Source organism: Penaeus japonicus, unplaced genomic scaffold (assembly GCF_977035675.1).
Source record: "Penaeus japonicus unplaced genomic scaffold, GWHDUDI00000001_assembly GWHDUDI00000024, whole genome shotgun sequence".
In the NCBI taxonomy this organism is placed as follows: Eukaryota; Metazoa; Arthropoda; class Malacostraca; order Decapoda; family Penaeidae; genus Penaeus; species Penaeus japonicus.
The window spans coordinates 2160558-2168057 of NW_028234426.1; the positions used below are offsets into that span (position 1 = coordinate 2160558).

The 7500-nt window shown below is 37.8% G+C and overlaps 2 protein-coding genes across 12 annotated transcripts in view; one reads left to right on the plus strand and one right to left on the minus strand.

The window, feature by feature from the left end:
* Window positions 1-7500, minus strand: part of r (carbamoyl-phosphate synthetase 2, aspartate transcarbamylase, and dihydroorotase rudimentary) — a 108406-nt gene that overhangs the window by 36176 nt on the left and 64730 nt on the right. The window lies entirely within an intron of this gene.
* LOC147469013 (uncharacterized) overlaps window positions 4132-7500 on the plus strand; it is a 17290-nt gene continuing 13921 nt past the window's right edge. The window contains exon 1 of the mRNA XM_086550568.1: window positions 4132-4440. The gene's annotated coding sequence lies outside the window, so the exon portion shown is untranslated. The remainder of the gene's footprint in view (window positions 4441-7500) is intronic.

Below are 7500 nucleotides of genomic sequence, written 5' to 3' on the forward strand. Positions count from 1 at the left end.
GAGGGGAGAGAGAGGGGGGGGAGAGAGAGGAAAGAAAAGAGAGAGAGAGAGAGAGAGAGAGAGAGAGAGAGAGAGAGAGAGAGAGAGAGAGAGAGAGGGGGAGAGAGAGAGAGAGGGGAGAGAGAGAGAGGGGAGGAGAGAAGAGAAGAGAGAGAGAGAGAGAGGAGGGGGAGAGAGAGAGAAGGGGGGAGAAGGGGGTGGAATGGGGTGGGGGCGAGGAGGGAAAAGGGGGGAGGATTCGTGATAATTTCTAGCAATCACAGCTACTCGTTCTCATACCACTGATTGGTGTCAATTCTAAAGTATTCCAACCAATGGACAACCAATCTATAAAGAAAAGAAATCTTCGGAATGCATTGCATCACTTTAAAAAATAATAATAAGGAACGCGTTACATGTAGGCCTACTTCAATAACTGAAACAGTTAAAACTATCTACTTATTATTTTTTTAAGAACAGACAAACAGACAAAACTAAGAAAAAAATCTAAATAAATACAATAAAAGTAAATAAATAAAAATAAAAATAAAATAAAAAACTAAAAATAAATAAATAAATGAAAATGCAACACATGCACGCCTACCGGAAACCATCTCACAGACGCAAGAAACACCTCCGGCCCTTATCACTCGCAGGCAAAAATTGATTCTATAAATAAATCAAATAACTGTGAAAGAAGCAGACAATTTTTATGCAATAGTATGACGTCATGCAGTAATCCGGATAAACGCTTCATACGGGTCTTTCTCAACGTCTGACGTTAGAAGTCAATGCCCGGGAGGTTAGGAAGAGGAAGAGGAGGAGACTGAAGAAGAAGAGGAGAAAGAAGAAGAGGAGGAGAATGAAGAGGAGGAAAATGAAGAAGAGGGGGAAGAAGGAGGAGGAGGAGAATGAAGAAGAGGAGGAGGAGGAGAAAGAAGAAGAGGAGGAGGAAGAGAAAGAAAACGAGGAGGAGGAGGAGAAAGAAGAAGAAGAGGAGGAGAAAGAAGAAAAGGAGGAGACAGAAGAAGGAGGAGGAGAATGAAGAAGAGGAGGAGAAAGAAGAAGTGGAGGAGAATGAAGAAGAGGAGGAAGAGAAAGAAGAGGAGGAGGAGGAGAAAGAAGAAGAGGAGGAGAAAGAAGAAGTGGAGGAGAATGAAGAGGAGGAAAATGAAGAAGAGGAGGAGGAAAATTAATAAAAGGAGAAAGAAAAGGAGGAGGAAAAAGAAGAAGAGGAGGAGGGAAAAGAAGGAGGAGGAGGAGGGAAAAGAAGAAGAGAAGAAGAAGAAGAAGAGAAAGGAAAAGGAGAAAAGAAGAAAAGACGAAGAGAAAGAAAAAGAAATAAGAAGAGGAAGAAGGGGGAGGTGGTGATGTTGATGGTGGTGGTGGTGTTGATAGTGGTGATGGTGGTGGTGGGATGGTGTTGGTGATGATGGTGGTGGTAGTGGTGGGGAGTGGTGGTGTTGATGGTGGTGATTGTGGTGGTGTTAATGGTGGTGGTGGTGGTTGGATGGTGTTGATGGTGATGGTGATTGTGGTAGTGGTAGTGGTGGTGATTGTGGTGGTGTTAATGGTGTTGATGGTGTTGGTGGTATTGATGGTGTTGGTGGTGGGGATGGTGGTGGTGATTGTGGTGGTGTTAATGGTGTTGATGGTGTTGGTGGTATTGATGGTGTTGATGGTGGGGATGGTGATGGTGTTATATATGTATATATATACATACATAATATATATACATATATAATATATATACATATATAATATATATACATATATATACTATATAATATATATATATATATATATATAATATATATATATATATACATATATAATATATATGTATAATATATAAATAAAATAAATAATTATATATATATATATATATATATATATATATATATATATATATATATAATGTATGTTTAAATATAAACATACAAATACATATATGAATACATACATATGAATGATTATATAATATAATATATATATATATATATATATATATATATATATATATATATATATGTTACAGATATACAGATAGATGGATGGATGGATAGACAGCGATAGATAGAAATAGAAATAGAAATAGATAGAGATAGAGAGATAGATAGATTCGTATATCTACTAATAGAAAAAAAAAATCTTTGACATTTGATGAGAGTGAAGCAACCACCGCCTTCTATCAGCCAAGCATTCCACAAGACTTCTAAATTGATAAAAGAAATTAAAAGTCCAAAGTCTAAATCGGCAAAGAGGAATTATATAATCACTGGGCATGTAAGCGATGCAGGTTTTTGCTCGGTTGGTACTTGGCATCTTGTGCTTTCGCATGTTGTGCTTGCCTTCCTGTGCTTGCGTCGGTGGAGAAGGGTCTGTAGCTTATTTGATAATAATAGTGATAATAATAACAATAACAACAATAATAATAATAATAATAATAATAATAATAATAATAATAATAATAATAATAATAATAATAATAATAATAATAATGATAATAATAATAATGATAATAATAATAACAACAATAATAACAATAACAGTAATAAAAATAATGAAAATAATAATGATAAAAATATTAATATTAAAAAAATATAAATAAAAATAATGATAAAAATAACAACAATAATAATAACGATAATAATAATAATAATAATAATAATAATAATAATAATTGCAGAAACCGAGTTATTGTATCGTTATTTACAGGTATAATTATGAGCCAAACTTATAACGCGTTGATAAACTGTCTCTACAAAAGACGCCTACAGACACACAAACACACAAGTAAATACAACTATCATATAAGGAGAGAGCACACATTTTTTATTGTTTTATTGGCTTTCTCCATCTCCATCTTATTGCAATTCCCTAGAGGGGTAAGCTAGAACTCTGCTACCAAAGGAGCAGTGAGACGTCTCCTTGGGTCCTCTAGTCTTTTGAGGATGCCCTTGGGCAAGGCATAGTAACCTCTAAGCCTCTCGGCCAGGGTCACGGTGAAGCCACGGTAAGACAGGTGGTGGATGGAGGGAAGACAAACAGATAGTCTCAGTTCATGGATTCTCCTCCATAGACGCTGGGCAAAGGATCTCTCTAGTTACAGACACTGGCCAGGGTCACCAGTCTTGTGAAGACTACTGCTGCTGGAGAAAGCAACGGGAAGCTACTCCAGAACTTTTCCCTTGTACAGTCATGCAAATAAAGCCAAAAGAACAAAATCAGAACAGAATATGGGCACTGTACGACTCCCCAGCTGGTCAACAGGTCTACCCTGACCGTCATCAAGCTGGCTTCAGACGCATGAGAGCCAACGCCAGGTCCTGACTCGGCACTCAAAGATATATATATATATATGCTACCAAACCGAAAATTCACATGGAAAAAGTCACCTATCAATTGAGGGTGTGGAATAAATAACCAATCATGCAAGTTGAAGAAAATTTGCAATAATGACTGCTACATTCCTAAATTCGATCCAGTAAGAATACGTTATAAACTTTTACTCAGTTAAGTCACAAATTAATTGCATCTTTTCTCAAATTCAGACAAAAATATAGACCTTTCAATTACAAATCCAGAATTACTTGACGACCACCTCCGTTTTAGCGTCCTATACATTTAATAAAAAAACGAATCAGCCCGTAATTTCATAATCAGCGACCAATCATCTTTTAATAAAAATATAGGCCTCCGTTTTAGCGTCTTATACATTTAATCAAAACAACGAATCAGTCCGTAATTTGGCCATCGTTTCACAATCAACGGCCAATCATCTTTTAATAATGTCGTTTCAGTTAATGTGACTTTCATTTCATTCCATACCTTCGCCGATATTATCGCCGTCTTATCTCTTCCTGCTGTGTGACATACGAGGAATGCTTCCATTAGCCCTTATCTTATCTGTAATATCAATTAATACGAAATGACACATCAACCCTTCCCTTTCTCCAGCCAATAAACAATCGATCCCCATAGAAAAATAAGAAAGAAAGAAAAAGAAAAACTAAACCACGTGACGAATCAACAAAAAAAATCCCATTCAACAAAAGGTAAAAAAGAATAAAATAAAACAAGAGAAAAAAAAAGATCGTCGTATCGTTATCACGGCCCAGCCAACCCCAAAATGGCGTCGGGAGGCCCAAAAGTGGCACTGCCTCGCCTCTCGGATAACGACAGTGCCACACCGTCCTTCCTCGAGTGAGCAACTCTCTCTCCCTCGCTCCTCCTCCTCCTCTGCAGGATGTGATTTTACAGTGCATGTGATAGTGCCAAGCCATTACAACTTGAATAGTATTATTTATTATTATCGTTATTTCGTACTGGTTTTATTTCAAAAGTCTTGGCTTCTGTCTTGTTTATTTTGTTTTTTTCTGGAAAGTGTTGACGAGTTCGAAAAGAGAAATGAAATTATGTGGCTGTAGCGACTTCTGGGAAGTGATATTGTAGTGGCAGGTAAGGTTTAGAATATAAGGAAAGTAATAGAAATAAGAAAACTCAAACAGATGTTCTCTCTTCTCTCTTTTGACAGACAAAGACAAAGACAAAGACAGACAGACACACACACACACACACACACACACACACACACCAATTCACGTTTCCCCCAAAAATATCCTTTTCGCCATTTCCACATGAACGGGTTTTTTATATACTATCGAAACGTCATTGTTCTCTTGGTCTCCTCTGTTCTTACTTTAAAAGATAAAATTCACTTTCTCTTTCTCTTTCTCTTTCTCTTTCTCTTTCTCTTTCTCTTTCTCTTTCTCTTTCTCTTTCTCTTTCTCTTTCTCTTTCTCTCTCTCTTTCTCTCTTTCTCTCTTTCTCTCTTTCTCTCTTTCTCTCTTTCTCTCTTTCTCTCTTTCTCTCTTTCTCTCTTTCTCTCTTTCTCTCTTTCTCTCTTTCTCTTTCTCTCTTTCTCTCTTTCTTTCTTTCTTTCTTTCTTTCTCTCTCTCGCGCTTTCTATTTGCTTTCCACTATTCTTTATTACCTCTAGTTGTCAGTTGAATTCCAATGCGACCCCGCTCATGCGTAAGGGGCAAAAGAAATTTTAAAAAAAATCTATGGACAAAAATAATGGGCGGCAAAGTTTGATTAAGGGGGCAAACAAAGAGGGAATGGTTAGGAATCAATCGAAAAAAATATGTTATGGAAAGTAAAGAACAAATAATAAATACGCCCACACACACCCATAAACTATAATTAGTAGTGCCTTATAATTATCTGAATGATCATTAGTACAAGTCCTGACCACCGCTATCACCATCACCATCACCACCATCACCACCATCATCATCTCCATCATCATCATCATCATCATCATCATCATCATCATCATCATCATAATCATCATCATCTCCCTCGGTGAGAGACCTGCAACAACCAACTTGCAACAAATGGTTACTCTGTGCATCAAAATGACATGCATCTTAGTCTGGTTGCAGGAAAAGATAGCTAACGCTGCTTAGTAAATGCACTGAGCTATATTGAGAGAGATTTTTCATAGATATATAGATAGATGTACAGGTAGAGAAGCAATCATAGAGGTAGACATACAGGTAAATAGATGGACAAATTGAAAGACATACATACATAGTAACCGTTAAGCTAGAACAAAACAAAAAACAAAAAAACAATACAAAACCCCCCCCCCCCCAAAAAAAAAAAAAAAATACAGCAAGAACAAAAACAAACACCAAAACTATCTATCTATAAATATATATAAAAAAATACATTAAATCACAACCTATAGAGAACCCCCACCCCCACCCCACCCACACCCCCCTGCTAATCAACCACCCTACAACCCTGGCACCCTGGCGTCTCCCACGAGAACCTTGGCAGAACTCGCGCTATCAACCGATTCCAATCATAATTAAGTGTCTTATCAAAGGGTCTTTATCGCACACGCTTTGAGACACATGGCCTAGTACTGCATGGCACAAGCTGGTGCGTGACGGATGATTAATGATCGGTGTTGCTGTTGAAAGATTCATGGGAGTTGTTTTGCTCTTGTGTTTGGAGGTGTGTGTGTGTGTGGGAGACTGTGTTTGTGTTTGGAGGTGTCTCTGACTGTGTTTTGTGTTTGGATGTGTGTGTGTGACTGTTTGTTTGACTGTGTTTGTGTTTGGATGTGTGTGTGACTGTTTGTTTGACTGTGTTTGTGTTTGGATGTGTGTGTGACTGTTTGTTTGACTGTGTTTGTGTTTGGATGTGTGTGTGACTGTTTGTTTGACTGTGTTTGTGTTTGGATGTGTGTGTGTGACTGTTTGTTTGACTGTGTTTGTGTTTGGATGTGAGTGTGTGACTGTTTGTTTGGCTGTGTTTGTGTTTGGATGTGTGTGTGTGACTGTTTGTTTGACTGTGTTTGTGTTTGGATGTGTGTGTGACTGTTCGTTTGACTGTGTTTGTGTTTGGATGTGTGTGATTGTGTTTTTTTTTGTGTGTGTGACTGTGTGTTTTTGATTTTGTGTGCATGAATGTTTGTGTTTGGATATGTGTGTGTGTGTGTGTGTGACTGTGGCTGTGTGTGTCTGTGTCTGTGTCTGTGTCTGTGTGCGTGTCTGTGCCTGTGGCTGTGTGCGTGTCTGTGCCTGTGGCTATGTGTGTGTGTCTATGGCTGTGTGTGTGTGTGTGTGTGTGTGTGTGTGTGTGTGTGTGTGTGTGTGTGTGTGTGTGTGTGTGTGTGTGTGTGTGTGTGTGTGTGTGTGTGTGTGTGTGTGTGTGTGTGTGTCTGTGTCTGTGTCTGTGTCTGTGTCTGTGTCTGTGTCTGTGTCTGTGTCTGTGTCTGTGTCTGTGGCTGTGTGTGTGTTTGTGTGTGTGTGACTATGGCTATATGTCTGTCTATGGCTGTGTATTTGTCTGGCTGTTTGTATGGCTGTGTCTGTGGCTCTGTGTTTGTCTGGCTTAGTACGTGTGCCTGTATGTGTGGCTATCTGACTTTACAGGCACACGCACGCACACACCCACACATGCAAAAGAAAGTCATAATATTTGTGATTCGATTTTTCGACATAAAACTGCATCCAGAACAATCAACCCCTTTTCGTGATAAGTATTTCTTATAAAAAAAGCTTGAACGTTAACGCCGATATCAGCTCTCCCCCTCCCGCCTCCCCCTCCCCCGCCCCCCCGTAATATTAAATTCCACGGAAACTGAAATGATGGAAGATGTCACATGTAATTTTACGTAACGGAAAAAAATGAATTTAAATACTTTTAACGGCTGCGGAGACAGTTCCTTCGACGCGCGTAATTAATTTACAAGATTACAAAGGAGACGAGAATTCAATCTATTTCATGTCATATGCCATATCATTGAATCATTGCATATATCATATACCTCCTCATATTAAACAATATCATATCACATCATATAATACTTTTTTCTACAATGACCATACATATATCATAATATAATATAATATAAAATAGTAAAATATATCATATCATATATCATATAATATCATATCAATAAATCATATAATAATACATCAATACATCATATAATATCAT